This window comes from Sorex fumeus, unplaced genomic scaffold (genome assembly GCF_029834395.1).
Source record: "Sorex fumeus unplaced genomic scaffold, SorFum_2.1 ptg000087l, whole genome shotgun sequence".
In the NCBI taxonomy this organism is placed as follows: domain Eukaryota; kingdom Metazoa; phylum Chordata; class Mammalia; order Eulipotyphla; family Soricidae; genus Sorex; species Sorex fumeus.
The window spans coordinates 6843137-6858295 of record NW_026606144.1 but is presented as its reverse complement, the minus strand read 5'-3'; the positions used below and the strand labels follow the sequence as shown (position 1 = coordinate 6858295).

At 58.1% G+C, this 15159-nt stretch overlaps 1 protein-coding gene across 1 annotated transcript in view; it reads right to left on the bottom strand.

Annotated features, from left to right (window-relative positions):
• Positions 1 to 15159, bottom strand: part of LOC130039553 (transmembrane protein 132B-like) — a 109896-nt gene that overhangs the window by 83048 nt on the left and 11689 nt on the right. The window lies entirely within an intron of this gene.

The following is a 15159-nucleotide window of genomic DNA, read 5'->3' as shown; positions in this document are numbered from 1 at the left end:
CAGTCACGGCCACCTGGTGTGCTGGGTCAGCAGGGCACAGGTGCACACACACACACACACACACAGACACATGCACACCTATGCAGACACACGCACACAGCCCCAGGGCGCCCCTCAAGCCTCCTGCACCCGACACCTACCCCACAGAAAGGCAGGGCCGAGGAGAGGGGCCAGCGGGAGCAGCCGGGGAGCTGCGCTCCTGCTCGAGACGGCAGCTATTCCCGTGCACGCTGTTTTGCAGATCTCAGAATAATCATTTCTGCTCATCGTGACTCCGACGTATGGTAGCTGTGATACCCACAACGCTCCTCTTACTTAACACGACACGGAAGCAAATCACCCAGATACAGATTCCCCTTCACCCCTGTGAGCCTCGGGCTGAGCTTGCGGCAGATATTTGAAGAGAAGCCCCTGAATTTGCTGTGGCTGATGGCCAACGTGGCACAGGCCAGGCTAGTGCCACAGGCTCACGGTGGCCCCGGAAGCCCCCACCCGTCAAAGCTCTGGTGACAGCATGTCACCACAGGTGCTGAGGGAGAACAAGGGGCCTGCAGCTCTCTGGGGAGGCTGAGCAGAGGCCTGAGGCAAAACTGCAGGAAGGTGCCTGGAGCCACGTGGCAGCTCGAGGCCACAAGCACAATGATATCTCCCAAGGCCGGGGCCACCGTGGAACTGGGAAGCTGCCACCAGAGCCGTCCCCGGCTGGGCACCGCCCTACAGAGACTGGTCCTGGCCGCACACCCTCCCCCCCACTCTGATGCCCCACCACCCTCGCTGACACACGCCAGGCCAGCAGCCCACTGCCCAGGAAAACGCAGGGGCAGCCCAGGAGGGGGGCAGCAAGATGGCTTGGCCCCGCCCCCTCCTTCCAAATCTCACCCTCCTTCCCGGATGCTTGGCAACCCCCCACCCCCACCCCGGGGGAAATCAAGCCCTGCTGTAAGTGCCAACGAGCATGGCCACACTGTGATGGAAGAGGTGGAGAGGTCACACAGAGTCAAGGCACACACAGAAGGTGACCAAGTTACAATGGAATGTCCCAGGCTCCTGCATTAAGCCGTGCCTGAAGCTAGACCCTGAGCTTTTCCTGTCTCTACAGTCAGAAAGTGGGAGGGAATTGAGGGAAGATCAATTTAAGAATCTGACCTTGATTTTCTTTCGTAAAATCCAAAGGAGCCTAACGATGACTACAGTCCAATTCCAACTCCAGAGTCTTAGCTCTTTCCTTGAGGGGGCTCATGCCAGAGCAAATCAGAGACCACGGGACCCTTCTGACCATCCCGGTGCCTGAGATTCTACATCACATCCCCACGTCCATCTCAAAACTGAGTTATCCATGGACCAGAATGATAACATAGTGGGTAGGGTGTTTGCCTCACACGCGGCTGACCCAAGTTCAATCCTCAGCATCCCACATGGTCCCCCAAGCAATGCCAGGAGTAACCCCTGAGCATTGCCAGGTGTGACCCCGAAAGTGGGAAAAATAAAGCCAAAACTGAGTTATCCATGTACTGCCTCCTCCAGGAAGCTTTCCCAGACTTCCCATGCTATATGTCTTAATACTATGCATCAAACACTCTCTGGCCATGTCGCTACCATAATCCATGCTGGACTGAAACTCAGCATCCGTCTAGAACACCCAAGTCTCCTCAGGGCGAGGAGCTCAGTCTCCATCCGCCTTCTCAGCACAGAACTCAAGGCGGGAGGAGGTGCTGTGTTCTGTAGGGCTGTGTTAGGGTTGGGATCTGGGGTGTTTTTTCCTTCTGGTTCAGGGGCCATATTCCAGTGCCCGGGTCACTCCTGGTGGTGCTGGGGGGCCACGTGGTCCCAGATGGAACCCAGTTCCCACACACACAGCAGCACCTGGGCGTCTGGCGGGCTCTGCTGGGTCACGCAGGTTCCTCAGCCCACCTCCACCCTCCCCTCCCCACATCAATTCCCAAACTCCCCTCTTCCTAATGACTCTCAGCACTTTTAAATTTCAAACTTTTAAAAGGAAGGCCCCAAACGCCATTATTTCCAGAGGACGTTCTTAAATCAATCCTGTTCCAGTAGGACCGCAAAAGCGGGTGATGGCTGTGGGCGGAGCAGCCCAGGCCTCTGATCTCCGCATATCTTCCCTTTCTTCCGTGTCTTTCCCCAGCTTCAGAGCTCTCCAAACAAAAAAATCTTTCTTAAGAATCAAGTCCAGAAAACAGAATCGCCTGACTTATAAAAATAGCTATTTGGATGCACTGTGTAATAAATGAACAAATAACAAAATCAACAGCTAATGCACCTGGGAGTCAACTTAGCAGAACAGCTCCGAGCTTGGAGGAAAGAAACGGGGAGGAAAGCCGGGCAAGCAGAGCTCGAATTTGAGGCTGTTTGGACAAGGAGCGGCGGCCACGTGAGAGAGAGCACGTGAGAACCTCAGAAATTCTCCCGAGTCTTCACTCTGACGAGTCAGACCCTTGAGGGGGCAAAAAGAAAAAGGAGCATAAAATGCAAACACAATCAGCCTGGGTTTGAAAAACAAATGCAAGCATTGGCGCCTCCCTCCCCGCACTCAGGCTTCTGGCACCTTCTCTGTGAGGAGCCCAGAAGCTTCGACCCTGGCCCTTGGGGAGCCCTGGGGAAGGGACAGACTGGCACGGGCACCCCCCCTTGCCCAGCACCGCCTGGTGCGGTGGGCACTGCCGGACTGTGTGCCACCAAGGAGGTGAACACAAGACGCAGCCAGGAGGCGGGGTGCCCAGGGTCCGACACCCGACAAGCCACACCCAGGCGCCTCTGGGAGGCCAAGAGCATCTCCCTCGGGAAACCCCACCCCTCCCTGGGTGGTCCCTCTGCGACTCCGCCCTCTCTGGAGCGCCCTGGTCACACCGCCCCATAGCCCCACCCCTCAGGGTGCCCTGGCCCCGCCCCTCCGTGGCTCCGCCCCTCCGTGGCTCCGCCCCTAAAGGTGTCCTGGCCACGTCCCTCCACAGCTCGCCCTCTCTGGGCCAAGCTGGCCCCGCCCCTCCCCTCCGTCCCTGAGCCTCTGGACCGGTAGTGCCAAGAACGGCCAAGAAGGGTCAAGGCCTTGGGCTGGGGGGCAATAGCACAGCGGGTAGGGCGTTTGCCGTGCACACGGCCGAACCGGGTTCGATTCCCTGCATCGCTTATGGTCCCCTGAGCACCGCCAGGGATAATTCCTGAGTGCAGAGCCACTGAGCATCACCGGGTGTGACCCCCCCACAAAAAAAAAGAAGGGTCAAGTCCTCACACCGAGGCTGGGCAGTCCAGAGGAGTGCCTGCACTAGCCCAACACGGTCAAAGAAAAACAGCCCAACACAGAGGAAGAAAAGGTGGTGGCACTGGTGCAGAGTGGAATAGCACATAGCCACCAAAAAGGAACGAAGTGCTGTAGTGAGGACTTGGAAGCATGGCTAGGAAGTGGCTGGAAATGACAGGCAGGTCAATGGGGGCTGTTTAGAGACGGCTTGAGAGAACAGGAGAGGCCAGAGAGCCAGCGCAGGGCAGGGGCGGGGGCATTGGGTTTGTTTCCCCAACAACAAGGGTGGTCCCCTAGGCCCCACCAGGAGGGATCCCTGAGCAGGGCTGGGTGTGGCCCATGAAAGGGAGGGAGGGGGGAGGGAAAGAGAGGGGAAGGAGGGAGAGGGAGGAAGGGAGGATGGGAGAGGGGTAAAGATGGAGGGAAGAGGAGGATGAAGGGAGAGAGGGAGGGAGGGGAAGGGAGGGAGAGCACACGAGGCAAAACCTGAGGCAGAGGGGGGCTCAGAGTGCCAGGGGCTGAGGCTGGGAGGGGGCAGCTCGTGGGCATGGGGTCTCCCCTGGGTGCTGCACTGGGAGGTGCCCCTGCTCCCTCCTGACCACCCAGGCTGCCCTGCTGGTCTGCAGGATGGGCCCAGCTCCGGAGGAAGCCCAGGGCCCTCAGCACCCGGAATGGCTCTGCCCTCAGTCCCTGTCAGCCAGGCCAGAACACGGGTGCCCCTGACAGGTCCACAGCCCCCCCTGCGTGGTCACACTGGGGCCCACCCGCTGACAGAGGTGGAGACGGCCCCATCCCCCTCAGGGGCTCCGGGGAACCCACACACCCAACTGTCCAGCCTGGCCTGGCACTCCTGTCACCCTAGAGGAACAGCCCGAGACGCCCCTGGGCTGGACACGCTGGCCAGAACAGAAGGGCCGGGCGAGAGCCAGGGGGCTGGGGCAGGCGGGCACGGGAACCCCGTCCACCTCGGCCTCTTGGCCCCTCGCCAGGCCACATCAGAGGACCTTCTGTCCACCGGGAAGTGCACAGAGAATTCCTCCCTGAGCCCCAAGTGCTGACCAAGCAGCTGGCGACCAGCACTGGGCAAGCTCTCGGGGACGGAGGCCCAAACGGGGGCCTGGGACCTGGATGGACAAAGTCAAACCTCCAAAGCGGGATCCACAGCAGAGAACTTTCCCAACCAAGTGGCACCTCTGAGAAGGCTGCACCTGGAGAGAGCCCGGACAGCAGACAAAGCCCCTGCTTGCTCCTGCGGCTGCCAGGGAGGAGGGGTGATAGCTGGAGCACTGGCAGCTGTGTGGAGCCATGAGGTGGGTCTGAGAATGAAATTCGCACACGGAGGCTAGGTGAGCAAACAGCTGGGCTCCTGCTCCCTGGAGTCACCCACTGTGGAGAGCCCCAAACCTGACTCCCAGCCCGTTCATGCCTCCGTAAGGTTTGGCTTCTCTGCTGTACTCGGCCACTCAGCGCGGACAGCCGCTGAGACAGCTGGGTCAGTGAAGCACCTTGTTCCAAGGGCCGGGGGCCGACCCAGGGGGACGACAGGCCCAGGCCTGATCCCTGGCATGGCACAGGTGCCCGAGCACTGCCAGATACCGCTAGAACCAAAATGCCAAAACCAAAAGGGCCCACCCGGGCCTGGGTCCTTTTCCCAATGAGCAGCTCCCCTTCCAGGCCCCAGACTCCCCCAGCTGGCAACCTCACTCAGACACAGACCCCAGGCTCCGGAACCACCCGGTGGGGGGCAAGGGGGGGAGTCTGGCACATTTTGATCCAAACAACCCACTTGACAGGAGGTCCGACGCCGAGGAAGAAGGGCTCTCGCTCCCCACACTGGGGTTTTTATAGACTCCAGCAAACCTCCGCCAGACAGAACTGCTCATTCACCAGAGAACTGCCGGAAGGGTTTGCCAGATCTAAAAACAGAAAAGAACAACAAAACAATTTCCCTGTGCACCTCCATTAGCTGATTGCCCGAGGAGAGACCGGGTCCCTGGGAGGAACCTGGAGCTATTTATACATTCATGAGAGGAAGAAATGCAAGAGGCCCGGTGGCACGACTCACCCCAGCCCAATATTTACAGCTGCGCCTGTCTGTCTTGGCGAGCAGGTGTCAATTCTATATTTGGGCCGAAAACTTTCTCCCAAAGCCAACTTATCACTCCACTCATCGAAAGATGAGTGCTGGCGCGGAGCTCACCCGGAAAATTCCATCGGGGCACAGCCGGCTGCGGGCATCAAGGGAAAGTAGGTTAGAAGAGGAAGCCGGAAAAGCTTTTGTTTTTGTTTATCAAGAGGGTAGCATGAGGTGAGGCCGGGGGCATCAAGGGCCCCCCAGGGCCCCCCCAACTTCCATTTTCCTTCTAACAGATCACAAGCACCAGAGAAATTCCAGAAACGATCAGACGGAAGAACACGGCAAGGGGTGATGGCAGGTGACGGCGGACACTCACATGGACCCCGTTTGCAGGGCCAAGTGGGAGGGTCCTGCTCTCGGGCTGGAGACTTGGACCCTGAGCCGGGCTGGCTGTGCCTCCCTCCATGCCCTCGACTTTCCTTCCTGTCACTCCGAGCACTGGACCCAATGGCCATCCAGGCGGTGCTGGACCCCACGCTAAGCAGGGATCTTGAGAGCAGAGAACTGCATTTGGGTGGGAATGAGGAGGAATTTCATTTTGTACCTTTTCAGAGTATTTGAACTGTTTTTGTTTGGGATGGGGGGTGTGGGGAAGTGTTTTTTTTTTTTAAGTGTTGCTTTGGCAGAAGCTGTCCCGGGCCACTGCGGAGACCACGTCACTCAGACTGGGTGGGAGGGTTCTCCTCACACCTCAGGGTACCTGCCCACACCTCAGGGTACCTGGCCAGCAGGTCACAGAAACGCCTTCTGGAAGGAAGGAGGGAGGAAGCAGCAAAACTTGACTTTTTTTTTTTTCACTTCAATTATTTTTATCATTTTTTTCAGTTACAAAGTTGCCCATGATTGGGTTTCAGTCGTATAATGTTCTAACACCTGTCCCTTCACCAGTGTCTATTCCCCGCCACCAATGTCCCCAGTGTCCCTCCCGCCACCCCCAACACCTCTATAGCAGACACATCTCTCTCTTTCCCTCTCTCTCCCCCTCTCCCTCTCTCCCTCTCCCTCACTTTCTCCCTCTCTCTCCCTCTCCCTCTGTCTCTCCCTCTCTCTCCCTCTTTCTCTCCCTCTCTCCCTCTCAGTAGGCATTATGGTTGCAATACAGATGTGGAAAGGTCATCCTGTATATCCCTTTACTGCCTTCCACACTCAGTTCTTGTCCAGAGGGATCATTTCCGACTAGTACTCTCCATCCTAACTGCCCTGCACTCCCACACCATTCACCCCCACTGACCAGTCCCCCTGGCCTGTCTTCCCTGGCCTTAGATACTCATCTCCTACCATGTTTTTTATACCCCACAGATGACTTCAGTCCTTCTATGTCTGTTCCTCCCCTCTGGCTCATTTCACTCAGCATGATGCTCTCCATGTCCATCCATTTATAAGCGAATTTCCTGACTTCATTTTTCCTGCAAAGTATCCCATTGTGTGGATATACCACAGTTTCTTTAACCAGTCGTCTGCTCCTTGGGCACTCTGGTTGTTTCCAGATTCTGGCTATAGTGAACAGTGCTGCAATGAACAGAGAAGTGCAGATGGTATTTCTGCTGTGTGTTTTTGGACCCCAGGGTACCTTCCCAGAAGCGCTACTGCTGGGTCCTATGGAAGCTCAATTTCTAGCTTTTGGAGGAATGCCCACGTTGTTTTCCAAAACAACTGGACCAGTCGGCATTCCCACCAACAGTGAAGGAGAGTCCCTTTCTCCCTGCATCCATGCCAGCACTAGTTGTTCTTGTTCATTTGGATGTGTGCCCGTCTCTGTGGTGTGAGATTATATCTCATTGTTCTTTTGATTTGCATCTCCCTGTCGGTTAGCGATGTAGAGCATTTATTCATGTGCCTTTAGCCATCTGAATTTCTTCTCTGAGGAAGTTTCTTTTCATTCCTTGTCCCCATTTTTTGATGGGACTGGATTTTTTTTCTTGTAAAGTTCTATCAGTGCCTTATATATATTATGATATTAGTCCCTTATCAGATGGGTCTTACTTAAATAATTTCTCCCATTCTGTGGGCTATCACTCTATCTTGTTCACTGTTGCTTTTGAGGTGCAGAAGCTTCCTAGTTTAATGTATTTCCGTTTATCTTTGCTTGGTCAGTGGCATTTCACCTTTAAGATGTCTTTAGCTTCAGTATCATGGAGGGTTCTGCCTACACTTTCCTCCATGTACCTTATGGATTCAGGTCTAGTATTGAGGTCTTTAATCCATTTTGATCTTATTTTTGTACTTGGCATTCGACAGAGGTCTGAGTTCATTTTTTAACACGTATCTGCCCAGTTTTCCCAGCACCACTTGCTGAAGAGGATTTCCTGCTCCACCTAATATTTCTTGCTCCTTCATCAGAAATTAAAGGAACATTTATTTGAGGGTCTGTGGCAGGATATTCAGCTCTATTCCATTGGCCTGTGAGTCTGTATTCCAATACCATGCTGTTTCAATTACTATCGCTTTGTAGTACAGTTTGAAGTTGGGGAAGGTGATGCCTCCCATCTTCCTTTTTCCCAAGGACTGCTTTGGCTATTCACAAGGGTTTATTATTCTATATGGATTTCAGGAGTGTTTGATCTCGTTATTTGAAAAATGCCATGGGTGTCTTTAAACAAACTGCACTGAATCTGTATAATGCTTTGGGCAGTGTTGCCATTTTGACAATGTTAATCCTCCCAATCCATGAGCAGGGGATGAGACTCCATTTCCTCATGTCCTCTTATTTCTTGAGGTAGTGTTTTGTAACTTTTATCATATAGGTTCTTCACCTCTCTAGTTAAGCTGATTCCAAAGTACTTGATTTTCTGAGGCACAACTGTGAACAGGGTTGTGCTTTTATAATATCTCTTTCTTCTCTTTCATTATTTAAAAGGTAAAAGGTAAAGGCCCTCCCGTTGATCGTCGATTTGCTCGAGCGGGCCCAGTAACGTCTCCATTGGAGTCTTTGTTGTTACTGTGTCTGGCATATCGAATACTCTCGGTAGCTTGCCGGGCTCTCCGAGAGGGGCGGAGGAATCGAACTCGGGTCGGCCATGTTGGCCGCTTGTAAGGCCAACGCCCTACCCGCTGTGCTATCGCTCCAGCCCATTATTTATATAGAGGAAAGCCATGGACTTTGGGGTATTGATTTTTGTAACTGGCCATTTTATTATACAAATCTATTGTTTCCCAGAGCTTTCTTGTAGAGTCTTTAGGATTGTCTAATATAGTATTATGATAGCTGCAACTAGGGAGAGCTGGACTTCTTCCTTTCCCGTCTGGATGCCCCTGGTACCTTTTTCTTGCCTCACTGCTATGGCCAGTGCTTCCAGTACTACTCTGAATAGGTATATGGAGGACGGGCAACCTTGTCTTGTGCCTGATCTTAGAGGGAAGCTCTTGGCTTGACCCCACTGAGATAACGCTTGCTGTGGGCTTGTGGCGCTGTGACCTCCGTCACAGGCATCTGTCTAGAGTCATTATGAATCCACAGGAAACTTCCCGAGGACACGTAACGCATGGCACTGACCTCACACCATGGCGAAGACTGCTGCATGGCAGCTCCGTGGTGGTTCTGTGTCAGCTGTGTGGTGGCTGCAGACCCAACAGTGCCATAGTTCCAGTGTGGTTCCAGCTTTGGGCTCTCAGCCCCCCCTGGCCACCAGCTACCGCAACGTGGTCCCAAGCCCCCAGGCAGGGAGGGAAGGGTGCAAGGAGGGACAGGTGGTACCAAGGGCCCACACGGGCTCCTTCACCTCATTGGATTGGTCATATGACCTCCCGCAGCCCAATCACTGGCAAAGATGGAGCTGATTGGCGCATCAGCTCAGACCAGAGTCCAGTTCAAGTACTACCTCCCCCCTCCCCCAATCAAATACAATTTTTATTCTAGGGGCACAGAAGGGGCAAGACCCAGGACACCTGCCCCCCTGAAGGTTTTCGCCGTCCCTCTGCACCGGGCACTGGCACTGGCTTGACACGAAACAAGCTTGTCATCCACTGATGGTTTAAGATAATGGGGGCAGACACTGAGGAATCTATGCCAAGTACAGGATTTAACTGAACACGTACTGAACTCCTGCAACAACCTGGTCATTTCTGAGTGTTACTGAGGTGTGATGGCAGATACTCTCCCAAGCCCAGTCCCGCCCGCCCGCAGCCCGCATGGAGTAACCGCTGCACCTCTCCACCTGGACAAGAAAAGGGGGTGGACTTTCCTGTCTAGACTCAAGATCCAAGTGCAGGCCACTGCAGCCTGAATCTCGCCAAAAGGGAGCAGCCCGCTCTGGCCCAGGAAGCAGACTGGATGGGGGCTGAGCTGCAGCCAGCACGGACCCTGGATGCCAGACACCCACGGGCACCCATGACCTCCAGGAAGAAGACAGAACAGGCCAGGGAGTAGCTGCAGGCCGAGTGGCAGGTCTGCGTCTGTGGCCGGGCAAAGGCCAATGGTCAGAACCTGAGTTGGCTCCTGGCACTGCGTGCCCGGTGCTCCCAGTGTGCCCTGCTGGGTCTGAGCATTAAACCCCCTGGCCCAGTCCACCCAGAACCACAGCGATAACCCCCAGCCCTGCCTAGGAGTCCCCTGTCACTGTCCTCTCGTTGTTCATCGATTTGCTCGAGCGGGCCCAGTAACATTGTGAGACTTGTTACTGTGTTTGGCATATCGAATACATCACGGATAGCTTGCCAGACTTTGCCATGCGGGTGAGATACTCTCCGAGAGGGGTGAAGGAATCGAACTCTGGTTGGCCAAGTTGGCTGCGTGCAAGGCAAATGCCCCACCCACTGTGCTATCGCTCCAGCCTGGGAGTTCCCCAAAAATAAAAAATTAATTGGCACAAGAGCCCAACCCGCCACCTCTTCTAGAGGAATGAACCAGGCCAGCAGGGAAGGAACGTTCCAGAAGGCCAGGGCTGGATGGGAGAGCTGGGGGCACCCAGGGTGCAGCTCTGCACACTGAGGCCGGGCCCTCTGTGCTGTCCCTTCTCCCCAGTGAGAGGCCCGCCGCAGCCAGCCCGTCCACCCAGGCCTGCAGCCCGCCTGGCTCAGGCTGGCAGGACGCCCAGATCTGATCAATTCTGAATAACTGGGGGGGTGGGGGGGGGGCAGTGCCAGGAGGCAGGAGCTGCTTCAGCTGCGGTGGCTGGTAAAACTCGACGGGGCCTGGGCTGGGGAAACTCGTTCGGAAATGGACAGGGTGAGACGGAAGGACTTGACCCTGTGGGCTGTGCTGCAAAGAATAGGGACCCCCCCCCATCTGCATTAAGAACGTAGGCAGGACCAGGGAAACGGCTCAGTGGGCACATAAGGCTCTCGTGGGGGCCCCAGCTCCATCCCCAGCACCATACGGTCCCCTGAGCACTGCCAGAAGCCTCTCTGGAGCACTGAGCCAGGAAGAGTCTCTGAACATCACCAGGTGTAGCCAAACACACACACACACACACACACACACACACACACACACGAAGGAAATAAAATAAAAATACGTATTCAGAGTTTCTTGGACATGCATTTAAAAGGAAAAGAAACGAAACCCCAGGAACGGAGAGTCAGCACAGGGGTGAGGGCACCAACCTTGCACACGGCCGTACATGTCCCCAGGCCCTGCCAGGAGGGACCCCCAAGCCTCACCAATGCCGGTCCCTCTTTCTTCAACAGCGTCTTAAAGGCACAGCTGGAGGCTCTCATGCTGGAGGCCCTGGGTTCGAGTCCCAGCACCACCACCACAACAAAAGACAGAGACGAGTCCAGGTGTGGCGGGCCCCCACTCGAACCCCAGCCTCTCCCTCCCAGAGGAACATCCTCAGGGGTCCCCAGGGAGTTTCTGGGCACATCTGTACACACGTGTACACACACACGTATTTTGCACACATGCTTGAGCACCTACGTGTACGTAGGTACACACCTGTACACACAGTGGGCCACGCCCCATTCCCGCTCCTCTGAGCATCTGCCTCTTGCTGCACCCATCACTGCCAGGACTCAGGGGAGCCGCGGGCTGCGGGAGTGGACGCAGAACACGCTGCAGGCTCCGGAACACAGAGCCCGCAGGTGAGGCCAGGACCCCGCTGCAGGAAACTGAAGCTCAGAGATTCCGTGGGTGACAGCACCCACCCCCCAGCAACAGCTCGGCCTGAGAGCCCACCCAAAGCGCCATCCCCCCGTGCCTGTGGCCCCAGAGCCTGACCCTCCGACTCCCGTTCTCCCGGCACGCGTGCCCCCCACGCCCGTGCCCCCCGTGCCCATCCCCCCAGCACCCATGATCCCAACACCTGCCAGCAGCCCAAACCATGTTCCAGGCTGGCGCTCTGCCTCCCCATGTGAACTCCGAGCCATGGAGCTGGTGATTGATGGTCCTGATTTGATAGCCGTATTAATCACCATAACTTTTAATTGCGCGAATACCAGTATCATATGTGGCTAATTACACAATGTGGATGAAGAACTCGCGCCAGATGAACTGACCGCTCAATCTTTTTTTTTTTTTTTTGCTTTTCGGGTCACACCCGGCGATGCACAGGGGTTACTCCTGGCTCTGCACTCAGGAATTACTCCTGGCGGTGCTCAGGGGACCATATGGGATGCTGGGAATCGAACCCGGCTCTGTCTTGTGCAAGGCAAATGCCCTACCCACTGTGCTATCACTCCAGCCCCCTGACCGCTTGGTCTTGTCCGCACCAAAGACCCACGCTGACCGCCACTGGGGAGGAAGCTTCTGCGGGGGCCAGTGCTGGTCACGCCCCTCACAGGCACAGAGCCGCTGAGGGCAGGGAGTGCCCAGGGTGCCCATGGCTGGGACACCTGCCAGGCCCCGGGAGGAGGCACCGGGCCCCACTATCGGGAGCTGACCAGAGACCAGTTATCAGTGACCCCCTCAAAGTGCTTTAACATCATGGGGCGGCTGCAGAGCGTGGGAAGGCCAGCAGCTTGGCCACAGGACAGGGGCGCAGGGTCAAGGGCCCAAGTGAGCCAGTACCATGCCCAGGCCGCACCCACAGAGGGTGGAGATGCCGGGCCCCGGACGCAAGGGAGCCGAGAGTGACTGTCTGCCTCTCTCGGGTGGACAGTCAGGCTGGAAGTGGCCTTGTCCAGAACAGCAACAGGCTGGTCACTCTGAGCTGAAGGGGGCATAGGGGGACCGGGAAGGATGGAGGGACGAGAAGGTCAGCTCGACGGGAGGGGGCAGGAAGCTGGAGGAGGATGGCCGGGCCGCCAGGACAGAAGTGCCTCCAGGACGCGTCGGGTGGCAGCCCACACGCCGCCACTTCCAGAAGGCGGGTTCTGCCCGCACTGTCCACCACAACCCCAAGGCTGAGCAGGGGCCACAGTGCCCCACAGGCCATTCTCATGGGGGTCACGTCGCAGCCGGGGACTGGAGCATCTCCAAGCATCTCCCACCCAACAAAGGGGGATTCATCCCGAGGGCGGCGAGTGCGAGCCGGGAACTCGGAGAGGCGGTCAGCTGGACAGTGGGGGCCACCGGGGCTGCCGGGACAGTCGCATCAGGGTTGGTTTTTCTCAAGTGCCGGGCAGGCCCCAGAGACCCGTCGGGAGCTCGGCCTCTTCTGCGTGACTCGCAGACGTGCCGGCTTCCGTGCAGGCGCAGGCCGGGGTCTGGGCAGCAGGGAGGGACCTTCAGCCGAGATGTAGTGGGCAAAGCCAGAGGGTTATTCCCGGTGGAGGCGGGGTGCCTGTCCACATGGCACCCACTGCAGCTCATCAGACACCCCCACAAGGCACCATGGGCAGTGGGGGAGGGGGGCTGCAGGGATGTGCGAGCTGCGGGAGGCAGAGAATGTTTTCCTGTGAGCCTGATGTGGTGGCTGCAGAAGCCCTAAGCATGCGGCTGTGGTGCTCACAGCAAAGTGCTCCTTTTTCTGCCCGAGTCCCCAGGAAACGGCTGCCCAGTTGGAGCTGCTGCCCCCCCTCCCCACCCCGTTCTGAGACCTTTCTGGGTTCCCTCACACGCCAGATCCCACAGAACCAGCATGAAACGGTTCTGAGGCAGTGTGAGACAGCCGGCAGGCCAGCAGGCCGCGCCCACGGGGGTGCAGGAGGGGCAGCCACAAGCCATCAGAACCAAAAGGCTTAGAAAACGGGCCAAGCAGTGCGGGTGGCGGGGGGGGGGGCGGGGAGAGGGGAGGGAGGAGGGGGAGGGGGGAGGGAGGGAGGTGGGGGTCCTCATCTTGCACCTCCAACCTGGCTCCATCCGTGCCCCCATGTCCCCCTCAGAGCTTCCCAATCCCCCTAAATAAATAATCCCCCTAAATAAACCCACGCAGCAGGCCCTCGGGGTACAGGAAGACAACCAGGGCCCATGGGGCTCCTCGGGCAGGACCCCCGCACCGGCCCAGCACCCAGCCAGGACGCGCCCTGGACATCTCGGGGTTGGTCCCCAAAACTGAGCACAGAAACTGACCGACGGGAACTGCCGGATGCTGGGGGGCCGACAGGCGGGGCAGTAGGAGGGGCCGGGCAGGGTCCCCACGCTCCTGCTGTCCACCAGCAGCCCCCCAAGTAGCGGGAGGCTGAGGGAGCAGGCCAGCCTGGGCACGCAGCTGGGCAGCCGGACCCTTGGCTGGCCTCAGTGAGGCTCTGGGGCTCCTCGGGGCAGAAATCCTCACCGCCCCCCAGCCCAGCCAATCAGAGCTCCCACTGCGGGGGCTCTCTGCTTGGAGAACCCAGCCCCCCACCCAGGAGCCCCTCCCAGGCCCACTCCACCGCCCTGGCCTCAGCGCTGGCCCCTGGCTGCCCACAGCACACCTGACAGTTTGAGCCACGGGCTTCGAGGCGCCCACCCAGGCCTGGGTTTGACAGCAGGCCACGCAGGACCGCCCCGTCCATGCCAGCACAACCACGCCCACCATCCTCAGCCCCGCCCACCATCCTCGGCCCCTCCCACACCGACACGGCCCGCCCACTCCAAACAGCCCCACCCACCATCCTCAGCACCCAGCCTCTGCGCCCCTGCTCCCCCGGGCCAGCATCTGAACCCAGGAAGGCCAGACACATGGTCAGCCTGACAGTGACAGCCACACTCCCTGTCCTGCCTGCAGAGAAGATGGGGAAGGGGAAAGGGCGGGGGGGGGGGGGGGGGGAGGGGGGGGGAGGGAGGGAGGGAGGGGGGGAGGAAGGAAGGAAGGAAGGAAGGAAGGGAGGGAGGGAGGGAGGGTAGGAGGGAGGGGAGGGAGGAAGGGAGGGAGCAGCTGGGAGAAGCAGCAGGTCACTGGTGGGAAAAAAGCCCTGGAGAGGCCATGGGCCGGGCTGGCATGATCCGGGCAACCCAGCCGAAGGAGGGGACAGGCGCACACTCAGAGCCCCAGGCCTGCGAGAGAGCGGGCAAACGGGAACAGAAGCCACGGGGAGGGAGGCCTGTCTCAGTGCCCGGCAGGCAAGGTCAGCCCCAGGGCCTGGGAAACACGGGGTGAGTGTCCACTGGCTCCCAGGCAGCAGAGTGGGCTGGGCGGGAGGGAGCAGGGGCAGGGTCAGCCCCGCAGCTGGTGGAGCAGACCAGGCCAGCCCCACAGCCTGGGGCCTGGGACAGGGGTGCACCAACCGCCCACCACAGTCCCCTGCTGGACCAGACTCTGGGGCGTGCACCCATGTGACGGCCCCTGGGCTCTGCCCCCTCCTTCCCCAGCCTCTGGCTTCGGGCGCAGTTTCTCAAGCCAGACGCTGGCCTGTGCACCAGGCCAGACCCCGTGGGCTCTGAGTGCCCCTCCGGGGCCAAGGGTCGTGGGTGATTGGCACCACATTTGCCGAGGCCCCTGCCTGCAGCCGTCTCCCCCAGAAGTGTCTG